This window comes from Eulemur rufifrons, chromosome 27 (genome assembly GCF_041146395.1).
Source record: "Eulemur rufifrons isolate Redbay chromosome 27, OSU_ERuf_1, whole genome shotgun sequence".
In the NCBI taxonomy this organism is placed as follows: domain Eukaryota; kingdom Metazoa; phylum Chordata; class Mammalia; order Primates; family Lemuridae; genus Eulemur; species Eulemur rufifrons.
In genome coordinates, this window is record NC_091009.1 from 26,268,635 (window position 1) to 26,293,166 (window position 24,532).

Genomic DNA, 24,532 nt, shown 5'->3' on the forward strand with positions numbered 1-24,532 from the left:
CCAGGCAGCATTCCCATGCTAAACACTGATGGCTTGCCACCCCCCACCTCTAAAAGGAGCAGACTTAATGCTTAAAGCCTGCCAAAGTGTGGCTGGCTTCCAGCACCAAAAATACCTCCTATGATCCGAGGGGCTACTGTACTGGCATCTATTTGTGGGGCTGAAGCTGCTGCTGTGACAGAGAGGACTTCCCCTGGGGATGGGCTCGCTGCCCATTTGGGCTTATGCTCCCCAAAGCCTAAGGGCTTGCTTTAAAGGGCCAAGGAGGCCTGCTTCTCGCCTGGGAAATGCAAGTGGGAGCTGCTCAGCTGGACCTGCCTTCTGCAGGAGAAATACTCATCTCTCGCAGGAAAAAATTCAGCTCTATTCCAGCATTCTGTTGTCCTGTTCTCTCCCACTTCTCTTACCCTCCTCCTTAAGTCACTCATCAAAGAACAGGCCTGGGAACCGGAATAATAATGCTGCAGCCAAGAATACCTTTCCCAAGGTGACGTTCTAGGAGTACCTTGACCAGGGGAGGTGTGTGGGTTGGTGTGGGGGGAGAGTGCTGTTGAACTTGCTGCAGTTTTCCCAAGATGAGGATTTGGCATAAGACAAACATTTCCCCATTCACTCATTCATGGGATAAATATTTATGAAATACCTACTGCTTGCCCACAACTGTGCTGGGCTGTGGCTGTCTCTCCTGATGGAAATGAGGATGAACACAAGGCACTGGCAGAGGATTGGTCAGTCCCCAGGGGCTGTGGGTTTGACATCAGCTGGGCAGGATGAGGAAGAATAGAGTGAGGGTCAGATAGATACAAGAAAACTTGAGTCCCCAGAAGGACATAGAAGGATCTGGGGGTGTGGAGTTTGTTGGATTATTACCATGCGTTCTTTAAAAATCTGCCAAAGAGATAATTATGTAATGTACACAGTTCCATTAAAGGGAAAAAATCTAGTAAATTTGCTGTTAATAAATATTTGTGTAATAAATGAATGAATATCCAGATCAAAGGGATGGGGTTATTTGAACACATTTAAAAACTAGAGGCTCCTATATATTCCCATTACCCAAGAGGATGTTATATCTAAATACAAACCATGAACCAAGGTGGGTTTTTTTATTCCTAAAGCATATTTTATAATTAATGCTTAACTAATAAGATCCATATTTGTTCTAGCCTATTAGGACTAAAAATAATAACAATCTTTCCATTTGAATGATACTATTAATTCTTCAAACACTTTTACATATGTCTGTTTTAATTCCCTCAGCTATCTGGAGATTGAAGTTAGAAATTCCCATCTTACAGATGGACAAACTGAGGCTTAGAGAAGGTAAGGGCATTGCATGCAGGCTTCCTCCCAGGAGGTAAGGTTAGTGCTCTTCCCACTGACGCGCTGATCGCAGACACTTCTGCAGTCTCCCAGGACTCAAACCTCAGACCCTGCCCAGTGGCAATGTGGAAACTGGATGGCATCGCGTCATCTGCCTGCAAAGTGTTCTCCCACCTGTGTTCCCTCTTTCTCTCTTCCTCTATTTCTCTTGCTCTTCCTTTATTCAGGAAGGGGAGGGGAGGCATGGGGGTGAAAGATGGGGTGAGTGGAAGAGTCTGTTTCATTTATGCTTCCTTGCTCTTCATGCTAGGATTTACTTCTGGACCATGGGAGTTGTAGGGACCAGTATCAGAAAATTACTTAAATTCTATTATAATCTTCTGAAGATGTGATTAAATTGAGGCACGGGGGAAGAGACGTAACCTCTTCCAGGGTCATGCAGAACTTGATTTAGAACCAGAGGACCCTAATGTTCAGCTTCGAGCTTTATCAGTTAGATTTTCCCAACCCTACCACTGGTGGTCTTAGGTGAAGCTGGTCAGACTGATGCTCCATGCATTGAACAAATGGAGCAAGTGTTCCAAAATCTTCCAGCATCTTCTTCAAATCATCTTTCTTAATAAAATGTGGTTTAGATTCAGTCAGCCCAGAGATAAGAGGATAGACTGGACTGTCTAGATGGGGAGACAAGATCTATGTAAGAGGAGAAACAAATAATAATAGAGGGCAAATATGATAATTTTCTAGAATGTTAAAAGAATAAATGCTGAAGAAATGCGAAGAAAAGAGCAGGTATGGATCAGGAAGGACAACTTAGATTCTTTGTGGCTCCACAGGACAAAACTAGGACTAACCAGTGAAAGTTACATCAATTTCAGCTAATTACAACGAAGAACTTTTGAAGAATTAGCTCGTTTCTGCAGATGTTGGAGTAAAGCCTAGATTCCTCCAATGCTGTTATTGAATGGACGATTGTTTGAAATGACTAGTGAGTCTAAATTTCTTTTTCTTTTTCCTCTTTCTCTCTCTTTCCTTTCTTTCCCTTCCTCCCTCCTTCCCTTCCTTTCTCCTGCGCCTACTGCTCTAAGAATTTCATGTGACTGCTTTTAGGGTTTTCAGGAGCGATTTTTTGTTGTTTTTCTATTTACACCACTGAGGACCGCGGCCACGAGAGGGCGGCAGAGGAGACGTCAGATACTTGGACATGTTCAGTAAACTCGCGTGCGCTCTAATCGTGAGCAGGGACTACGCAGATCCTGAGAACTCGCCGGGGTCCAGCTTGCAGGCCCCTTCCGGAAAGCAGTGTCTAGAGACTGAGGTGATACCGAGACTCTATGGCGCGCCATCAGTAGCCTTAAGGGCAGCGAGGCATTGTCATCCGGAATCCAGACACCTCTCACCTTCGGTTATTAAAATAAGTTATCTTACCGCCACCTCTCTGAATCCCCTGCCGGGCAGGCTCTCCGTGTCTATAGACATCTCCCCTCCCGCCCCCGCCGCCCCCGTCCAAGTCAGGACTTGTAGACGCCCGGGATCCCTAACAGCGTGGAAGCTTGAGAATCAATTCAGACCAAGGCTCATCTTCGCATTGCAAAAAATAATAATTAATAGCCACAACTTCAACCCTTATTCGGCAGCTCGTTGGCTTTTTGAAATTCACGAGAAGACATCTGGTCTCACAATTTCCGAGACCCCAGTCTCAACCCCACTAGACAAGCCCGGTGCCTCCCCACTCACCCCTCACTCAAATTAAATTTGAAGAGAGGTGACCAGTATGTGCGCGGTGACAGGTGATGCCAGGAGAGGGGGAGCCTCTGTCCCCACTGCCCTCACCCACTCTGCGTGGGTCCTGACACCCCCATCCACCCCCCCCCCACTTCCTACCCTTGGCCACACCGGAGGCTAAGCCGACTGGGCTCGCAAGGCCTCGACCGGAATCCCCAGGCCCTGGCAGCATTTTCCGTGACCCCTTGGCCACTTAAGGTGGCCGGTGGGTCCGGGCTGAGCTGGGCGCAGGGCGGGCGGCGGGGCGGCCTCCCGATGCCAAACCTGATCCTCCTTTGTTGACAGCTTGCGGAGGAGGAGGAAGTCCGCGCGGGCGGGGGCGGGGGCAGGGGGCTGGCTGCGGCGGGCGGTGCCAGCGGCGGGCGCGGCCCCAGCCCGGGCGGGCGCGGCCGGCAGGGAGCGGGTTAACGCGCGCGGCCTCTATGATAATGAGCTGCCTGGTAATATAGGGAGGCCGGCGCTGAGGGCTCCGCCGCCGCCGCCGCCACCGCGGGAGCCGGAGCTGCCGGGCGGAGCGGCGTCCGCGCCAGGCTGGAGCGGGAGGGCGGCGGAGCGCAGTTGCTGGGAATATTTCGGCCGGGAGGGCGAGCCATCCGGAGACAGAGCCGGCGAGCTCGGGAGCGGTGGGCAGCGCGGGCGCCGGAGCGAGCGGAGCAAACCTCCGAGTAGATCTGGAAAGCCAGCTTCCCGGAGGAAATGGGACTGTGACCGAACCGGGAGCAAGAAGGGAAGGAAGCGCCGCGATTGCTGATGTCAGAGGAGCCCGGAAAGTCGCGCTGGAAAAATCTGAAGACAGCCGGGGCTCTGCCTCTTCCCCACGAGAGACACCGCCAGCCACCCCCACACGCCCCCTCGGCGCCCCCGGGTGTCCCCCGCGAGCCGGCGACAGCGCCCGGCGGGGCTGCTGTGGGGCGACGGAGGACTGAGGGGCGCGCGGACCGGAGACCGAGGGGCCACTTCAGGAATACAGATAAGTGGCTGGTGGCTTGACGTGGATTTTAATGAATCTGGACTCCATGTGGATTTGGTCGTCCCCGTGATTCCGAGCTGCGGGCAGGGAGAGGGGCCTCGCGCCGTCCTCGGCAGCCGGCGGCCGAGGCGGACGGAGCAGGGACGGAAGGACAGACAGACGTCGCCGAGCTGGGTAAGCGGCGGCTGGGCCGGGCGCTCACAGGCGGCGGCGCCCTCCGCCCTCTCCCCAAACGCGCGCACACCGCGGCGGCTTCTTCCGCGCCCGCCGCCTTGGGGTCCCGGCCCCAGGCACCCGGATCGGCTGCGGGGCGAGTCCCCGCGCGGACTCGGCCACTTTCGCGGGCCGGAACGCGGCGTGCGTGTGAGAGCGGGCACCCTCGCAGCCGCTGCCGCCCGCCCCGGCTTCCCGACCAGCCGCCGGCTTCCCAGCCGCGGGCTGCGGGCGGCGGCAGAGCTCCGCGGCGCGCCTCCACCGCGCACCTGCCGGCACTCTGCGGCTTTGGGGAGCACCCCGGCGACGAGGCTGTCCCGAGAGCTGGCGCCCAAAGAGGGCCTCGGTGCAAGAGCAAGACAGCCCAAAGCCACTGTGGCCAGCGACCGATTTGGGGGCGTTCACTCTGCTGTCAGAGTCCCTGGTGGTTGCTAGCTGTTCCTTCGGATCAGGGACTTGGGGGAATGCATCATTTGCGGGATTCTGTAAGGCTCAGGGAGCGATTCCAAGGCACTGGATGGGGATGAGCGCTCCATCTCTCCGTGTCCTCCTCCGAGGTGTAGCGCTCAGCAGGGGCCCAACCCCGGGTTAGAGCAGCAGAGGAGTGCTGGGGGTTGAGATGGGAGTTTGCTCGGGATCTGAGAGGATCCTTGTGAGCCATTTGAGAATATTTCCCTCCATGTGCTCCTTCTTGCCCCACCCCACAAGTGATGTAGGGATCTTAGAAAATTCTAGCCCTTTTTATTCCATCCCACAGGTAGTCTATGTAAATGTTAATCATGGTCTAGATGACTACAGAGAGTCACCTGAAACAGCCATTCTAGGTTGCCCCAAATGTCCACCTGTTTGGCATGACCCTAGGAGGACCTACCTGCTCAAACTCTGCTCTACTCGGGAGGGATAGAGGTAATGGGGGAGAGGAGATGGTAAAAGACTTGGGGGCTCTGGGTCAGTTAAGGGTCTAGAAATGAGAGCCCCATGAGGTGGGCAATAGAAATCTGATAGATCTACTGTAGGACTCGAAGACCCTGGGCTGACAGTGGCGCACCAGTGTAAGGTATGCAAGGGACATGAAAGTAGGATCAGTTTGGGGGAGTGGGGCTGCCAATCATAGCTGGAGGCAGTGGCTTGGGGGCCCATCAGCTTGGAGGAACAAAGAGAAATTTTAGGGTGCGTTCATCACCTTCCATGCAGGAGCACAGCGGACAGGTTTACTAAGCGAGCGGCAGGCCAAGATGAGTATCTGGGCTGGGCTGCGCTGGACTCTTTGGGAGCCGGAGTCACGTTCAGTGCTTCCCCTCCCCGCACAATAGCAGGCTTCTTTCCCAGACCTTGAAACTTCACTCTTCCCTCTGGGCTGGCTTAGGATTCTGGGGCCTTCAGTTGAGTGACAGAGCCCCAGGAAGAGATAGCCCTGGCTGGAGGAATTCAGCTACTCCTAATTGAAATGCACAACTTTTGTGCAATCACCCCAGAAAGCTCCTGGAGTTGCTGGCAGCCCTCTCCCCTCTGACCTCCAGGCAAGAAGAGACAAGAATTCATTAACTTCGCCTTCTCCTCACAGAGCACCATTTGAACTAATTACCTGTGATCTCTCCTCCGTGGCCTGGGGGCTGGTGGGGTGGTGAGGAGCAGAGGGTAGGGAACCAAGGAAACGGAGTGGAATCTGTCTAGATACCCTATGGAGGTTGTTTTTCTTTCCCTTCTTCCACCTGGCATCACACCTCTCCCCTCCAACCCCTCCTCATCCTGGAATTTGCCCCTGCTGCCACCAGTCAGCGTTACCTAGAGGAGCCGTTTCCCTCCATCCAGCAGCCAGCCGATCCTGCTCAGGGACCCGCTGATAAAGGCAGGGCCATGCAGACTGCCCTCCCTGCTCCCTCACTGTCCTCAGCAAATTGCATTAGGATGGGGGCAAATTGGCTTGCAAAGCAGCTAAATGGAAATGACATTTGGAGCGATGTGCTGCGGAGTAGCCGCTGAGGAGCAGCAGGATCTGAAGTGGCAAAGGACCTGAAGGTCCCTTCTGCCCAGGGACCAAGAGTCGGCAAAGGAATCCCATCTGGCCCTTCTCTCTGACCAGGCATAAGGACCGGGGTCCTTCATAGCCTGGCGCAGGACAGGGGGGCTGGCTTAGCTTTTCAGCCACGCTAAATGAGGAGTACGGTGGTGTCACATGTCCATCACCAAAACCATGTCATTACAAGGTTGGTGGCCCCCCTTTCAGAGCTGGCCTGAATACCTACCCCTGTCTCCAGAGCATCAGGGAGCATTTCACCCTCCAACTCTCTTGACCATCAAAAGCTGCAGAAGTGATGAATGTAAAAGTTCACCATCTGTTTTACTGGAGTCTGCTTAAAATGAGGTTAAAAAGAAAACCCTCAAAGAACAGCTTCTTCTGTGCTAGCTGCCTTTCCCATTTACAAATACTTCTGATTATTCAGCTAATCTTTATTTCATGGGCATGTTACAAGAAAACACAGCGGCGGGAGGGGAAACCAGTGACATGGTTAAATATACAAGGCAGCAGCTGGCAGCAGCTTAAACTCACCCGTTTAGGTGCTATGAAATATTTGTGGTGCTGGAGTTGTCACTGTTTGGGGGTTCTATAGTTTCTATCCTGCCTCATTTTCTATGACTGCCTCCCCAAGATATAGGGTTTGGTGTGGGGGAGGCAATTTTTACTTCCAGCAGAACCCCCCCTCTCCAGCTGTCTCCCTGCATTGCCACACAGCTGTCTCTGCACACACAAACTGGGGCACAGTATACTTCTGTCCATCACGGCAAACGAGAGGCAAGAAGCACCAAGCCAAGCCCCCACCCCCACCCCCATTCTGATCATAAAGAGACAGGAGCATTGTGTTACAGTCTGTTAACTAGAAATAATTCAGGACCATTCATAGGGAAGCTGGGAGAAACAGGCTTTGAGGTGCTGGAGTTTTACAGCTCCTGGGCATGCCTTCCTCATGGCACCCCGGCATCACCGTGCATCACCGACACCCCACCCAGGGGCAGTCTGTTATCAATTCATTATATGTGACTATTCTATCTCTGCTCTTCACATATGCTCAGTTCAAACAATGATGAATGGAACCGATTCCCTTAACAGTTTTTTCACTTAGTTACAAAGATTTCATGCCTGATTAGAGTAAATGAGGGGTGGGTGTGCATCTCTTTCTTTCTTGGTCATTTCTAAAGGTGAGCCCTGTGGAGACCCAGAGAAAGGCAGTTCTTCCCAGGGTCAAACAGCTGGTCCCAAGGCGCGGGGAGGGATAGCTGGTAAGAAAGGGACACCCCTTTTCTCCTCAGCTGAGCCCTCAGGCTCTCTAGGGCCCCAGTCCCTGGCATTTGGGCATATGGAACCTCTTTATCTAGCTCCACACTTCTCCATCTGGAATTCGAGGGCAGAAATAGAGGCGAGAAAGTTCTTTGTTGGGGAGCAGGGTCCCTATTGGGCAAGAGTGTAAGGGGAGAGGAGGAAGGGAGGGGGAGAGCGGAAAGAACAGGCTTAGGCCTGAGCATTGCAAAGTTCCCTGCTCCTACAGTTGGTTAACCATTAATCCCCTGCCCTGCCCTGGCCATATCTCCCACTTGGGTGAAAGGATATCTCTGGGAAACCCAGAGGACCAGCAGGTGGTCCCCCCTGGCCCCCCTCACCCTGGCAGAACGTGTGCTCTGTCTCCGCTGTCCCCTACAGCCCCAGGCTCAGTCCCTGGCCCCCACTCACCCCATTCTCTCCTTCCCCTGCACCAGCACACTTCCCACCCCCTGCCAGCTGTCCTCCCTTCACCTGGCAGTGTCGGCTGTTTGCATGGCAGGATACGTGGTGTCACAGACTGGGGAGCAGGCGGGGTAGCCGGGAGACTCGACTGAGTGGGGTGGGCTGGTTTCACACAGGACTCCAAGGCAGGTGCTCGGATTATAGACAGGTCCAAAAATATACATAAACCCCAGTAGGCCCAAGTTTGCTTGGGAGGTCAGGGGAGGGAGTTTTGCTGAAGTTGTATTCTCCAGCTTGATTCTCCTAGTGCTTCTCACCGTGGGTCTGCCTTGTAGGTCCCTGTTTTGGCCCTCTGGGGTTAGGCCATTTCATGCAAGGCCTTACTAAAGCCCCTCTAGCTGGTCAGAGCCAGTGTCCTGAAGTTCAGAGAAGGCCAGGGCGTGCACTGGAGATGCAGACCAAGACACAGGCGGGAAGGCACACCTGGAAAGACGGAAGAGGAGACATGGACACCGCCGCAGACAAACAGAGAGAGGCAGGGAGATAGAAAGGGAAGATGAAGGCAGAGAGATGGGCAGTGTGGATGAGGCTGCAGAGAGCTGAGAGCGACTCAGGAAGGAAGCGGGAAGAGCCGGCCACGCAGGCACAAGGGCTCTTCTCAGTCTTCCCTGGCGCTGGGAGGCTCCGGCCGGCCGAGCTGGGAAGCCGAAGTAGCAGGTTATCTCCACTAGAGGGGACTCTTGAAAACCAGACTTGGCTCTAAACAGTGGCTTTTGTGCTTTTCTTTTTAGGAGAGAAAAAAAAAAATAGATGAGATATATTAGAAACTCCCAGCTGTCACTACCCAGAGACCACAACTGGTGGGGTCCTATTGCCACTGGGACCTCGGGGGCCCCTGTCTGGTTGCAGGGGGCTAGAAGGTGCCTGCAGCACTAAGCAGCACTGGAGAGAGAGGCCTGCCCCGACAGGATGTGTCTGGGCTGGGAGGTGGGAGGGGACACATTCTCAAGTTAGCAGGCAGTCCAGTCCGCCGGCTGGCCCGCCAAGAGCCTCTTGCGTTTCTTTATCAGCGAGAGGAGTTTTTGGCCCATCCCCAAGGCGCCTTCACATGCCTTCCCAGCTTCCAACTCCCTGAATGTGGATTTTACAAACACTCTCAGGTGGTGGCAAAACTGCTCCTGAGGAGACTTTTTTAAAAAGACCTTTCAGGAGCTGAACGCATGTCAACGTTGTATCACTGATTTAATCTTTGTCTTCATAGTCTCTGTGGGAGCCTTTCTCTGAATTATAATCCCCCCTTTCATTTCAGTGGAGGACAATATCGAGAGAGTGCAGAGTCCAGAGGCTTTTCCCCTCTAAGGAGATAATAACTGTCTAACAGGGGTATGGAAAGATGGGGACGTTTTGGGATGGGCAGGAAGCCAGAGAGTAGTAGCAGGGTCTCTTTAGATCTGATACCATCCCCTGATATTTCATCTTGGTTTGCCTTTGGCTCAAATTTACCTGGGGGTCAAGGGTTGGGGAGAAGGGGGGACAGAGAAAAGAAAGAAGAAAAACAAGATAAATGTATCGTGTTATAAAAGTTTAATTCTCCTTTTCCTTGGCTAAAATTGCTTTCAGGGTGAGAGATAAAAGGCAATGAGTTGCCCTTGGAAAGTTCAACTCGTGTTTCAGAAGGAAGAGGAGGAATCCTAGGGCTCCCAGTGAATAGCTGGGGAATGATCCTTGCCCCCTCCCGTGTGACCCCCCTGCCCCCAGGCAAACACACCTTCTCTGGAGGCTCTGAGAGGATGGCAGCCTGTGACAGAGGTGCCCCCAGCACTTCCTAGCCCTCTCCCTCCTCCCAGGGTTTCCCTTGTTGTTTCTAAACAGCCTGCCTCCCAGCCTGAGCTCCTGGTTTGGCCATGGAGGGGACAGAAGGAGGAGAGAGGAGGGCGCGCTACTGAACATCCCCTCCAACCTCACCTTTATACTTGGATCTTTACACTACGGTTCTTGCCCCTTGCCCTGAACCAAATAGGAAGACACTGAAAGCAGGAATTGGAATTCATTTAAGTTTAAATAAATAGGGATCGATCACCTATGCAGCGCCAAGACTGTACTAGCTCCCTCTTAGCAGAAAGATGAAAAGGTAATAGGTCCTACTTTAAGGACTTTACAGTGTACTAGGGAGAAGGGGAAGAGGATTGCATAAACCAAGCACCCCAGATATCTTTAGTAGAAGGCAGAATGGAGTTAGCTGTGTACTGGGGCTTCAGAGGAGGTGAGGGCAGGGAGCTCTCCAAAGCATGTGCTCTAAGGCAGTGGGAGGTGGACATTTCCAGGAGAGATGCTGGGGCCCTTCACAGTTTCATACGAAGAATGACTGTCTAATTCTCTCTCCTCCTCTGGCCTCTCAGAACCACCCCTACCTAAGCGTTTTCCCCCTCATTCTCCTCTTGTGGGTTTTAAACTAAACATTAGCAAGATTTTCTATTAGTCAATATCCTAAGCAAGGTCTCTGGGGTGCACATTCCCGAGGGTTTTCATGTTGTAGTCTGTGTAAATTTCATCCCCATCCCTCTCCGGTGCCTCCGAAGCTGGCAGTGTAGACGCCAGTGGGGTTCATCAGGAAATGTTCACATTTAAGTGTCCAGAATCCTGCAGTTCCTCACCCATTCTTATCTGAATGAAATCATTCCAGGGATGGGACCTGAGAGAAAATTCAGATTTTACCTCTACACCTTGGTTGAGCCAGGGGCTGCCTCTGCCGTATGTTTGCTACCTGGAGAAGGATCCACTGTCTTTTAAGGTCCAGAAAGAAGGCAGAGGAGGACTCATGGGGGGAAGTTACAAGGAGGCAGATTTCAACTCAACTTAAAACATTCTCTGAGCCTGGGAAGGGAAGTAGTGCTTTCCCTGCGCCTTGGCCCAGGCTAGGGGGAGCTCCGGAAGAGGTGCTCCAGGGGGGTGGGCCCCTGCCCGGCACGCACAGAACTGGGGGGCAGGCTGGGGGTCCAGAGGCCTGTGAAACCTTTGCAATCCTATGCTTTCCTAAGAATTATGTGCATATGTATATTTACGTATTTCTGAAGAGAAGGAGTTTGTGATTCCCCTTGTCCCACCATGAAGAACCACTAGAGTCCCGTCCCTAGGGCCTTTCCTGTCCTTAGTTTCTGCCTCTGCTCTGGTGCTGGAACCCCAGGGCCTCCCTCAAGTCCCAGAGTGGTGGAGGACACACTCTCAGAGTGAACAGGAGCAGTCCAGGGACAGCTCAGAGTGTCGGGGCGCCCAGGATTGTGATGGCTCTGTGACTACGGACAGATCCTTTACGTCACTGAGCAGGGCCCGGGGTGGGGAGGGGGGCAGGCAGCCAGACAGAGCTCTGCACCCTTCAAGGGGGAGAGGGTGGAGGCTCAGGAGGAGAGGAAGGGGTGTGCAGAAAAGCTCTGCCTGCCAGGTAAAGGCAGGGGGACCAACGGCAGACAGAAGTGGCGAGAGGGGATGTTGCCTCTTTGAAGCGGTTTCCTGCTTCAGAAAAGCGAAAGGCCTCGGCTGGGCTGGGTAAATATTACGTTGGCCTCTGACCTCCCACCTCCCCTGACTGCTCCCCTGGCTTCCCATTTTTTTTCTCCTGAGGAACAAAGATACCTGTGGGACAAGAAGCTATTTTGCAAACTTCACAGAGGACAGGGCTCTTAGCAAAAGCCCAGCCCAAAGCCTCACAGGAAGACCCAGGCCCCCTCCCTGTCCACAGACAGGAGACCCCCACCCCATTGCACCCCCACCCCATGTAGCTCTGCCAGGTCTCTGCTCCAGTGGTGGGCAGTGGCGTTTGCCAGGAGGAGGGCTGTCTCAGGATTTCACAGTCCCCCGATGATACTGACACCCCCACCCTCGCCCCAGCTGTCTGTGCCTTTCTGACAAGTCCCTGCACTTTCTGTGGATTCAAAACCCACGCCACCACCTTTTCTGCAAGGCAAACACTGCCCCCTGCCCCAGGTTTATTCAGAAATGAACGAAATTCTAGTCTACCACCCTAATCAAGTGACCTCTCAGGGTACCAAGCCCTTCAATTTTGGGGGCCCGAGGACTTAAAGAGAATGATCGGAACTGCATGTGGATCTGGAAGCCACACCCAGCGCCCTCCTGCAGGAGGTCTGGCCCCTGCTAAGATGGTTGGGAACAGATGGTCAGGAAGAGCCCGGTTTCAAAGAATAGGGTCCTAACACACAGGAACAAGGGGCCTCCCTTCACACTTGGAGCCCTTCCGTCCGTCTTCCTAAAGATTTCTCACCTGTTGACCAGTGCTCGCTCTCCATTTGTCCCCTGGTCCCAGGAGGGAGACAAGAAGGAGTCACAAGAGACCCTGGCAGAACTGGCTCCTGCCTTTCCCTTGGGACCTCAGTTTCTCCATCTGTACAATGGGAATGAATGTTTTTCATGACTGCTCAAGAGCCCTGGAGCAGCCAGGCGCAGGAAGATGGTGTTAGGGGAGTTGGAAAATGACAAGTGCTGTAAACATGGAAAACCATCCTATACTTTAGAGCAGGAATAAAAAGCCAAGCTGGGGATCTTTTTCTCCCCCACCCCGCCATCTCTCTTTCTCTCTAACTTTGTTTGGAATTCTCTGAGAAAAATAAGATTACACGTAAAGAAAAGTTGCGTGCTAAAGTGTAAAGGGCTAAAGCCTCACTGGAGACTAGAAACTGAGAGGAATGATAATGGCGGCCCTGGCAATGAGGCCACATGCAGGGCTTGTGGTCAGCACTTAGCCAGTGGGATTGGAAGTTGAATTCTGAATTTGCTACCCTTGGGTTTTTGGTGCCTTCAGCTCTGAGCAGAAATAAATGACACTGCCATAGAACTGGTCATAGAGTTGGCACTGCTCTGGGAGCCAACTCCCATGGCAGGGGAAGGGGCAGATCTCATGGGTCTCTGGCTGTCTGGCTGCAATAGGGCTTGCATCTCCCCTGCAGAGAGAGCTCCTAGGGGCGTGGATAGGGCAGACGCAGCAGGAAGAGCAGCAGCAGAAGCAGCAGCAGCCGCCAGGAGCCCAAGCTGGATGCTGGGTCTTAAGGGTCGGATCCTTGGCTGCCATTGATCATTGGTGAAACACAGCAGGTCTGGCAAGAAGCATCAGCTGTCTCCTAGTAGACCAAGAAGCTCCCTGATGATCCTTTCAGCTGGAGCATGAGGTGCCTTGTCCCCTGTTGGAAGGGCAGCGTGCGGAAAGGCGCCTATCAGATAAGAGAGCCCCACTCATTGACAGCACTATCCAACAGTCTACTGTAGAACATAGGGGTGGCAAGATGCCTTGATTTTCTTTTCTAAATATTATTTTTAAGGAGCAGTATGAATTACAAAAGAAATAGATATTCTATGTAGAATACTAGAAATGTTTCTGAGTATTTGATAAGCACTTTTAACCAAGGCCACATAATGGATGTGAAACCCAAGCCCAGACTGGATAACCGGATTACCCTCAGCCACACAGCAAGTCGCCATTCACTGCTCTCTAGTTGTGAGAACTTTTGTTTGCCCCACCCTCACCCAGCACACTCTCTTGATCTGCCCATTGAGCCACCTTCTCTTTCCAGTCTCTTGTCCCCCAAGCCCCATGCCCAGCAACTCCCCTGTCTGTCTCCCTTGAGTTTGAGCAGACATGCATCTCATGATGAACCAGCATTCCCCGGAGAACTGATCTCTCCTCTCTGCCCATCTGCTGGCCCTTCGCACACACCACGGCCCCTCTGTGGCGCTGGGCAGTGTGGTGTGTAAAGTGCCGCCCCCCCTTAAATAGCTCCAACCAGCTTTCCTCCATCCACAGCAAGCCTTGCTATTTGCACAGTCAATGGCTCTGGCAAGGCCAAGCCGCCCCTCCCTCCCCAGAGGCACTGTGGGCACTGTTTGTGTTTCGGTCTCTATAGACTCAGCATTCACAACTTGAAGAGGCTGAGACAATGACCCCAGCAGCTGCCTGCAGACTGTGCTGGCTGGGAGGCGCAGAGAGCTCCGGACTCTCACGAGGCTGCGGGCAGTGAGAGGCCCAGAGGGTCGGGCCAACCAGGGCTTGCACACCATGCACCTGTGAGCTTTCCCAGGCAGCTGTGGCTGGCCCAGAGGAATGAGTGGGAACGGGGACCCAGAGGACCTGGTCCAGGCCACCTGATTGGCATCCACTGCATCGCCCCAAGCAAAGCTTCCTTGGTCAAACTTTGCACCAGCTTTGTAGTCCCTGGGGCCCTGGAGGAAAAAGCAGGGCCCTGGCTCATGAGGAAGCAGCCATTTCTGCACTGTGGACAGGAAGGGGCAGCATTTGTCCAGGTAAAGAAAAACAGGAAGCTTCTCCAGGTAGAAGAAAGGTATATTTTGCAGGGAGTTTTAAAGTTGGCGCCACATAATTTCATTCGATCGAGCAAGTGTTTATAGAATATCTATATGCTGAGGATGGCAGGAGAGAGACAAGTCATTGTCCAGGCTCTTGGGAAGGTTACAATGCGGCAAAGGAGAAAGGGTGTACACACAAATCATGGTCATCTATTACAGGAGGACAGAAGAGAGCGAGGTTACCCAGTCATCCAACCCTGGAAGGGGCTGTCTAGGGAGGGAATGAGCTCTACATCATTTGGGGGATTCAAGCAGAAGCTGGAAGATGGCCAGGTCTCAAGAAGGGGTTCCTGTGTGGGGCAGAAAGGTATCATGGGTGACAGCTGACATCCCCACCCACCCCAAGTCCTCTAAGCTTGAGTCTCCCTCTTTGCTGCTCTGTAAATGCAGGGGAAGATTCAGTGGAGGAAAAGCCTCTGTTGAAAAGTGAAGTTGAGTGTCAGGAGGTTAAAAATGACCTGCAGCTACTGGCCTTAATTCTAAAGTAAGTAAAGTTGGTTCTCACACCTCCAGCCCCACAGCTCTCTCCTCGAGCAGGGTGCCAGGAAGGCTAGGCTGGGATTAGCCCCAGTGTCCCCTGGAGCCAGAATTCTCCTAATCATGTTAAAATTAGCACTCCCTCTACAAGCAGGGGCAGACCCCTCTGAACTGAGATTTGGTCAATTCTCTGCTTGCACAGCTCTAACTTCTAATCATTGTCATAAACAGGATGGAAGCAGCTGCTCACTCCAGTCTATTATCAGCTTGGTTGGAGACAGAGAAATTTAAATGACAGTAAGATGCTTAGCAAAGAAACGAAAGTCAGTGTTAAAAATAAAGAAAACAAGACAGCTTGTTTCATCGAAATAGAAGGGTTATTAAACAGCCCTGAATTAATCAGTGATCTGCCACGGTTGGGAATTGGAGAGCAGCAAGGCCGGGGCTCAGAGCTGGGAGGAGGTGGGGGCAGGACAGGAGTCAGAGACAGGTAGGAGCCGCCTGTGCTCTGGGGCTGGCTGCAGGGACTATGGAGACGTGTGCTCAGAGGGGAGCTGGCACCCGGCTTTCTGCAGGTGGGGAGAGGGGAGACTTTGGCACAGTCCCTACAGATCAGTGCTCCTGGACCCTTTCCATCTCCCACCACCTGTGCAAGCCCCAGGGGGGGTGTCCAGGCCTTGGCCCCTCCCCAGCCCTCCTTCCCACCAGCCAGAACTGGGCAAGAGCCGAATGGCATTCAGGGCATGGCCAGAAGCCCTCAGCCCCAGGCGCCCAGCTTTCACAGGGCTTCCCCAAGATTTCAACTCTGAGTCCTTAGGCTCCACCCCCATTCCCAAGGAGTGGTCCCAGGATATCCCCAGACCAGAGTGTTGCCTACCTGCAGGCAGACACTGACCTCTGCAGTAAGTGAGCTCTCCCTGGCTGGTTTGCAGCGCCAGCAGCAGGGAAGCAAGGGGACATGTTTAACTCCAGGACCCCCACATCCAAGTCCTATTTCCACATCTGGTGGCTTAGCCAAAATATTTAACCTCAAATAGACCTAAGTCCTCTCACCTGTGAAACGGCAATGCTGATGGTGCTCTCAACCTCACGGGCTTGTGTGAGGGGTCCACCAATGGCATGATGTATGTGGGATACTTAGGGAACTGTAAAATCACAGCACAAACGCTAGTTCCTATGACAGTGGGGTCCCTCGGAGACTCCGAAGCAAACATCAGAAGAAAGGTTTTCCGGAGGGGACGGAGGGTGTCTGGGAGGAAAGCAGACTGGCTCACACCTTGGCAGGGGCGCGGAGGGGCGGGCGGGCGCCCCACATCTGCGTGCGCACGTGCACCCGTCCCGGTGTGCAGCGCCTCGGATCTTGAGTCAATCACTCCGGGAGCATTTTCTTTGCTCTCTGACCTCCACATTCTTTCTCCTCACCCCTCCCTCCCGCTTCCCTCCCGGGGCCCTCCTGGCTGTTTACCCTTTTCCAGGCTCCTCTCTCACACCCCATTCATCATCTAGAGCCAGATTCTCACTCAGGGAGCTCTTTTCATCTCCCGCCCCAGGTCCTCCCACCGGGGCCTGCCTCCCTTCAGCGCATTCTTCGCCCTGTCTGGCTGCTCCGGTTAATTGTGCCCTTCACCTTCCCGCACCGGGGGCTGGGGGATCCTGGGCGCCCGGAGCTGATAGGGCCTCAAGGGCCTCAAAGGTCTGTCTCCCTTGCTCCCTTAGCAAGGGACGATGCCCCCCACTCCAGGTGTGTAAGGGTCCTCCAGGCCGTCATGGCACACACCAGGCCCTTCAGTGGTGGGACCTCTGCCCGGACCCAGCCGCCCCTCAGTTTCCGTGCGCCCCTTTCATCCGCCGCACCGCACTTCCTGCTCCGTGTGCGTGCGTGTGCACATGCCTGCTACTTAAGAGCGGCTGCCTGACAGCTCGGGATCTTTTCTGCAAGAGCTGGAAATCTCAGACAAAGAGAGAAAAATAATAGAAACTGCAGGTGGGAGGGACAGGGTAGGGACCCAGCCTGCTTAAGAAGCTTCCTCCTGAAAAGGAGTTGGAGCTTTTTACGGGGAGGCTGGCTGTTGGTTCGGAAAAGCACTGGAGAGAGAGAGGCAGGGAAGGTAAGAAGGAAGAACTTCCTCGTGTACGCCAAGGCAGACCCCCTATGGGAAGAGCCCAGAGAATGTGGAGCTCCAGCCTGAGGGAGCTGTTATCTCAGCATCTCCTCCTCCTCCTCTTCCTCCTCCTGACCAGCCTTCCTCTTTCCTCCTTTCCCCACTCCTGTCCTGCCACAAGTGCCTGCACAACTCAGCAAGAGCGGCACACACGTGGTCCTAATCACCCCAGGGCTGTGAGAGGAGGTGACCTGGACACGGTGGGGCCACTGAGAGAACTGGGGGGAATGGCTACTGTGACTTCAGGTCCACAGGGGGGAGAGGTGGGACGAGCAGCACCCAGTTCGTTCCAGAAGGCTGGGTCTCGGGAGATGGATGCTCATCCACCTCGTTCTGCTGCACAACGACCATCCCTCACCTGCTGAAACAGCCCTTGGTATTTGTCACCACCACACAGGGTGGCCGCTGCTGCCAAAGTGACGATGCCCTTGTACGGTGTTTCTTCCAAAACAGAAACAAGAGTAACTGGTGTTTACTCAGCACAGTAGAGTTGACAAAACAATCTCACATCCATTATCTCATGGATTCTCAGACCACAGCCCTGTGAGGTGTCATTTTACAGTGGAGGAAGGTAAGGCTCCAAGAGGTTAAATAACATGTTCAAGGTCACCAAACTAGTAAGTGGTAGAAGTGAGACTCGAGCCCAGTTCTGTTTCCAAAGACCATGGTGTTTTCTCTGCTCGTGCTGCCTGGCAGCGTTCAGCAGAGTGAGCTTGACCTCCTTATAGAAGACCCTCTTCTGAAACCTTCCAAGGGGACTCTCCCCCACCCCACTCTGCTCTTGATCACTTTATGTTGTCAATTTGTCATTGTTTTTTGAATTATTATATGCTTCTCACATGATCTGTGGTATTTTATGGTTTGTGGCTATGGAGCTTTCTTGCCAACACTCTTCCTTCACATATCTGGATTGTGTGTCTTCAAAGACAGAGCCAGTATCCTCCCGTTATTCCCATCTTTCTCCCCACCTCATCCACCTAGCTAAGGACATTTGCCCTTCGCCCAGGGGGTTCAAGACAGCATCCTTCCCAAATGGCTCACTCCTTCTTCACTACCTGCAAAGGCTATGAGAACTCTCAGAGCCAAGTGTCTTAGTTCAAACCGTCTCTTAGGGAAGACTAGCAGGGACAATGCCAGCTGAGAAAAAGCAAATGAGCATCCTGTGTCCCCCTCTGCTGCTCTCCACAGTTCAGAGAGGGCGGAATACTGAGTGACAGTCATCGTGTTAGCCCTGCACGGGATGCCAGGAAACATGAGCTGTCACTCCTGCCCTCAAAGAGCCCCTAATTCAATGGGGAGATAAGACATAGTCACATAAAAAAAAAGAGAGAGAGGCAACGCTGCAATGCAGTGTGTCTGGAATCCACGTGTGCCCCAAACAGCAGTTTTTAATTGACTTTGGAGGAGAGAATGGTGATTGGAGGCAGAGAGGACCTAGAGGCTTTGTGAGGCTTTGAAGGATGGGCTGGTGTGGACAGGCAAAGAAGAAAGTGGAGACAGGAATTCCAGGGAGAGGGTGAAACTGAACAAGGGGTTTGAGGGGCTGGACAAACCAACCCATTTCTTGGGAGTAGAGTCATCTGGGAGAAGTGAGCAGTGAGGCTGAAGAAAGAGCCAGCTTGGGAAGGACTTGAACTTGGGCGCTTAGCGGTCATGAGTCAATCTGGGCAACAGCAAGGAGCCCCAGAAGGTGTTTGCACAGGTGAACATCACTCTCCGGCCATGTGCCTGGCAGAGCTGGACAACGGATCTGAGGCACAAGACATGAGGCAGCACAAGGCAAACCTTGCAGGAGGTCCGTGCCTGGGTCTTAGCTGCCGGTGGCTTTCAACAGGGTCCGTCTTAGAGAGAGGCCTGGATGGTGACAACGTGCTTGTCCCACAAGAACCACTTTCAGGGAGGCAGCATCCGGCTTCCTGGTGAAAAGGCCCACCCTTTTGAACTTTAGGGAGCTCTAGCTTCTGAAAATAGACAGTGTTGAAAAATGCACCTCCATCCGGCACTAATGGCCACTTTCCCTGACATGGGGATGAAGTGTCGGGGATCGGGAGTGCTCCCTGTCCCTGTCCCTAGAATGCTGTAGTGGCTGTCTCGGTGAGGCCACTGGAGTCAGAAGGGAAGGAAGGTCTGCAAAAGAAAGCAGGGAGTGCTCTCACCTGGGGTCTCCCGGGAGCCATTAACATTTTTCTTCAAGAGGAAAAAGATGTGGACAGCTTCATGGCAGGGTGTAAGTGTGGATCTTAGGGTCAGTCCACGGACTGAGAGTTGAGATGAATGCTTTGTTTGGGTTTTTCCTTACCCCCTCCTTCCTTTTTCCTGCCACTGGTGTGAACCGAAGCAGTGTCATTATTCTTTGAAAACATTATGTTTAATGGCAGCGTAACATGCCATTATGTGGAGTAACCATAATTTATCTAACCATTTAGTTGGGCACTTTTTAACCCTGCTCTTCCGTCCCATTTCAACCTCAAAGAGCCCCTGGCTCTTTCTTCTACAGTAAGGACAGGGTAAGAAGGCAGAAGAGAAAGTCCCAGGCTCCTTGGAAAGGGCATTTGGATTTGTTTGGAAAGGTGGCCACCAGCTAGCAAACCTCTTGCCACAAAACACTCAGGAATCCTACCTGGTACCTGAAAACCACCACTCCTGCCAATACCCACCTCCACCCCCCAAACGCTGCCCCGTTACCAAAAGAAAGGACCAGCTCAGGTTAGATGGAAACCAGACTGTAGATCCTCAAGTTTTGACCTTTAAAATAAAGCACTTGCCAGGTCTCACTTAACGTTCTAGTGCGTTCTCCCAGACCAGTGATGAGAAGATTTGACTGAAAGCTAAATTTGAAAAATCCAGGCAATGAGGAATAATGGGGAAAGCCTGGATTTCAGAAATCTCTGCTTCCTAGCTGAACATTACTGGTCAAGTTAGCCAGGTCTCCTGAGATTGTTTCATCATCTGTGAAATGGGGGTAATTCATGCCCACCTTGCAAAATAATCCCACGATGATCAATAGCGTATACAGAACATCTAGCACAGTGTGCCACAGAGCAGATGGTTAATAAAGAATAATAATAGTAGCTACTCCTTATTGGTTTTGTCATAGAAAACAAATGGGAGATGCTAGTATGATGCTACTTGTGGCCCTTAAAATATGAGGTTTCCTAACATGAATTTTGACTTGACTTAGCAAAGCCATGGCCCCACTTTTTACTCCTTTCCCTGCCTTTGGGAGGAGCCTGAGAATTCCTCTTCCTGTCCTTTAATCCCATGACGCCCACCAGAAGAGCAACTCCACTACTAAGACGGTTTAAACTGGGACCTGCTTAGAGTCAGGGGGGAAGTGGCGTGACCTTTCCCGGACCCCTGAGTGCAGAGGGCAGGCACAGTCCCCAGGCCTGCTTCTCACAGCCTCAGAGCCCTGCTAATTCGCAGGAATTCCTTCTGACCCAGGGGAGAGGTGGCCACGGCCAGGCAGGGCTCCTTCCTGATCCTCCCCCAAAGGGGGTTGAAGAGGGCAGAGCCCAAGGAAGGGGGAGCGGAGGATGGGGTGGCAGGGGAGACAGCTGCTTAAAATTGATTGCTCTTGTAGTTTGGTTTATACCACGCGGGGCTCTCAGCTCTGCCCGGGTGGCGACCTTTAGATAATAAAGGGAATTCTGGGAGATTTCTGACAGGCCCGTGACATATGGGACAGGCCTGCAGGGTCAGGCGAGTATCTCCCTGCTCCCGGCCCTGGAGTAATGAATCTTGTTTTGACTTTGCAAAGCCAGCCCAGCCAGTGCCCTAGAAAGGAACAGAGCCTCCCCCCGGCCCCTCAAATGAGTGCATGCCTTGAAACCCTTCATAATTCAGGGACACAACTGCAAACTTTTATAGCCTGTGTGAGAAGAGGACAAACACTGCGTGTTTTGCTAAGGCCCTGGGAGAGCTGGTGCGGTTTCCAGGGCTCTATCAGAGCCCACGGGCAGACCTGGGAGAAAAACGACAGAAAACCCTGCCTGGCATGAAAAGCAGTGGTCCCAGGACAGGGCCCGTGACTGGAGGAGAAGCTGGGGTGAGACTAGGGGGAGATCTCGCTCTCTCTGGGGTCTGGCAGGTGACAGATTCACTCTTCTGAGTAGGAGCAGAAGAGAACAGGAGACGCCAAAAAAGACAGGACCCGCTCTGCAGGAAAAACAGAAATCAGCAAATCCTAACTCTCATCCCCAAGCTGGGAGGGGCAGAGCAAGTGGGTCCCTCTGTTCTCTGCTGCGTGAAACGAGCAGCCTTTGCTGACTCCGGTTCCCACGGAAGCATTAGGAGCCTGCATCTCTGCGTTTCTTGGCCCCAAGACTGTTTCTGTCCACCCCTCCCTGCAAACTTGTGTGTGCAGATACATGCACACACCCCTTTTCTTTAAAAGAACAATTGCTGAGCCAAGAAGTTAGAGCACCTTTCTGCTCCCTGCTACGTTAGTTTGCTAGGGGTGGTGTAACAGAGTCGCACAAACTGGGGGACTTAAACAACAGAAATGTATTGTCTCACAGTTCCAAAAATTGGGAAGTCGGAGATCAAGGTGTCTGCAGGGGTGGTCCCTTCTGAGGGCTGAGAGGGAAGGATCTGTTCCAGGCCTCTCGCCCTGGCCTGTAGACGTGTCTTCCCCCTGTGTCTTCACATGTCTTCCCTCTGGGAGTGTCTGTCTCTGGGTCCACATTTCTCCCTTCTATAAGGACACCAGTCACACTGGGTTAGAGCCCACCTGCGTGAGTTTATCTTGGTTACCACCGTCAAGGCTCTGTGTCCAAATACAGTCACCTTCTGAAGGACTAGGGGCTAGGACTTCATTCAACACAGGAATTTTGAGGGGAAACAGTTCAACCTGTAACCCCTGTCACCCTGCATGTGTCTGCCACCAGAGAGGCGGGAGTCCCTCACTGTTACGCAGTCATGTGGGATCCAAGGGCGTTGCCAGAGCAGAGCGCTACCCACAGCTGCCGCCTCCGAGCCCCTCCCTGCCTCACCTGGAACGTGGAGTCTTCCTCATCACTGATTGGGACTGTTAGACACCCCCACCATTTCCATGTCTTGCTCCTTGTTTATTGGCGCGCGAATGTAGTTTATCCCACCTGTGAAAGAAATCTCTATGTGAAGACAAGTAGAGGGTCCACCTTCTCAGAGTGACTGCAGGGGACTGGGTAGAAATTGTTACCTAAAGTTGTCTTGACATGTCCTGGCGGGCCACAGTGTCACCTTCTCAGGGATGGCAGCCAGGGGTGCATGTAGGCTGGGACCCGTTTTCCTCCTTTCTGTCCTCTCACCTTCCTTCTCCCCCACTCAGGGACGAGGTATAGCCACTTAGCTTCACATAACGGCACGGAATCTAGGGAAAAAAATGACATTCGATTAATGAAGCAAACGCAGCTGGTATAGAAGTGACATCTAAATTGTTCCTTTGGTCCCATTATTTTCTGTAGAAAATTCTCCCTCTCCCCACACCCCTCCCCCTTTTCTCTTTAAATTGCGTGCATAAAATACGCTAATAACAATCTTTGGTGTCTGTGCGTGAGTGACAGCTGAAATAAGAAAAAGACTAATCGTACCTCCTGCAGCCCTGTCACATGGAGATTAAATGAGTCTCTCTCCCCACCCCCTCCCTTCCCCCCACCCCTCGCCCCCCACTCTCCCCTCTTTCTCTTGGTCTCTTCTCAATGAGAATCATGGGCATTTGAATAATAATATTATAGACGCCATCAGGGTGACAGTGGGGAAAAAAATCAGCTCAAACCCATGATTATTCCTTCAATCTAATAATTATTTAAATACCAGATAACTCCTTTCACTCTAATTGAGGCCTTTCGGCTGTCGGCATTACCCGGGGCTTCTGCATTCGCCCTCTCGCTCACCTTGTGCTACCCAACGTGCCTGGACTATCTGAGGTCCCCGTTAGACACAATGTTTGCACGTACGACTGCGCAAGGGACATTAAGACAGCTCCTTCAGTAACATTCCACCCGCAGGGGACAAGCCGGAGCCTCGGGATCTCCCATTGAGACGTTTTATCCTCTTAGAAATCTTAAACCAAAGGGAGCCCTGTGCGATCATCGAGGCCCATCCCCTGCCTCTGGGTAAACTTATTCCTAGACAGCCGTCAGGAAAATTCAATGTCAGAAAGTTCTAGAATCTCCTTGGCAGGATGCTCCAAGGATCCTCTCTAGATAGGATGTCCCTCTGAACAGCTAACTTCAGTCCTTCCGCTGCAGTTCTCTTTGGCAAAAAGGAGCTTTCTGTGCTTAGGCTAGATCCAACCTGTCTGTGGGGTTGCAGCACAGGACACTATGGCCCCCAATTCACAGTGTAGGTGACATCCCTCCACTGTGCGACCTTTGCCTGGGCCTGCCCAGGCCTGGAGGAGGTCAGAGGAGGGCTTCCTCCCTGACGCAGAAGGGAGCCATTCCGACATGTCTCTTTCATCCCCTCCGCCCCTTAATCTGAGCCACTTTAAATCTGCTCTGAGCACCACTTCCCTGCCCAGGCCCAGCACCACACTCCTGGCTGCCCATCACGGGGCCATCCTCAAAGGCACCTTCCTTCCCAGGACAGTCCAGCCTCCAGGCAGAATGCCACCAACTCCCAGGAGCCTTCCACCTATGAGGGAGGAAGCCCCACACTTTTTGTCACAAGGTCTGGGTTCTAATTGCAGCCTGTGCCTGACTCATTTTGAGTCACCTTGGACAAGATGTTCCCTTTCTATGGACTTTGGTTTCTTCATCTAAAAAAAAAAAAATAGTGGCTTGGAGTAATCTTATAATCTCTTGCAGTATTCACCCTGAATTCCTGCTTTAAAGGCACTGCCTGTGAGAAGAGAGAGCTGGGGTCGAGGATGGGCCCCCCTCTGCCATGGGACAGGGAGGAGGTTAGGAGAATCCCGAGAGCAGCTCCTAACTTCTTCTCGGACTCCACAGCTCTCATTTCCGTGCTTATCTTTTCTCCCTGATCATCCATCTCCTTGGGGTCCTGGCTGAGCAGTAGTACTAATGGGCACCGTTTACTGTACTCTTATGGAAACCGTCAGCACCAGGATGGTGCTGGTAATGGCAGTGCTAGAAGTATGACGGTGTTGGTGACAGTGACAATAGGAATGGAGACAGAGGTGATGGTGGAGCTACAGACGGGTCCAAGGGTGTGAGAGCTACTAACGTGAGCTTTGACTCAATTTGGCAAAATCGTATCCTGAATCTAACTTCTCTTCCCACCAGCTCCTTTTGCAATAGGAGAGGCCGAGTGAAAGCACAGAGGCACGTGCACCCAGATCCCCTGAAAAGGGCGACAGAATGGGACGCAGGGAGGAGAGAATCCTCCTTTGAGCCAAACTGGAAATGCTCGATTGTCATTTCCTCCCTGCCTTCCCACTGACGCCTGCAGCAGCTGATCAGGAAAGTATCAGATGCCTTCACTGGCTGTCACCAACACCTGCCTCCTGAATCTTGATCAGGGAGGTGGTGTCATCGGGCCCTCCAAATAAAATATTTAGTGGCACTC

At 52.8% G+C, this 24,532-nt stretch overlaps 1 protein-coding gene across 1 annotated transcript in view; it reads left to right on the top strand.

Annotated features, from left to right (window-relative positions):
- The first annotated feature begins 3,532 nt into the window (after nucleotides 1-3,532).
- PLXNA2 (plexin A2) overlaps nucleotides 3,533-24,532 on the top strand; it is a 205,435-nt gene continuing 184,435 nt past the window's right edge. The window contains exon 1 of the mRNA XM_069459575.1: nucleotides 3,533-4,252. The gene's annotated coding sequence lies outside the window, so the exon portion shown is untranslated. The remainder of the gene's footprint in view (nucleotides 4,253-24,532) is intronic.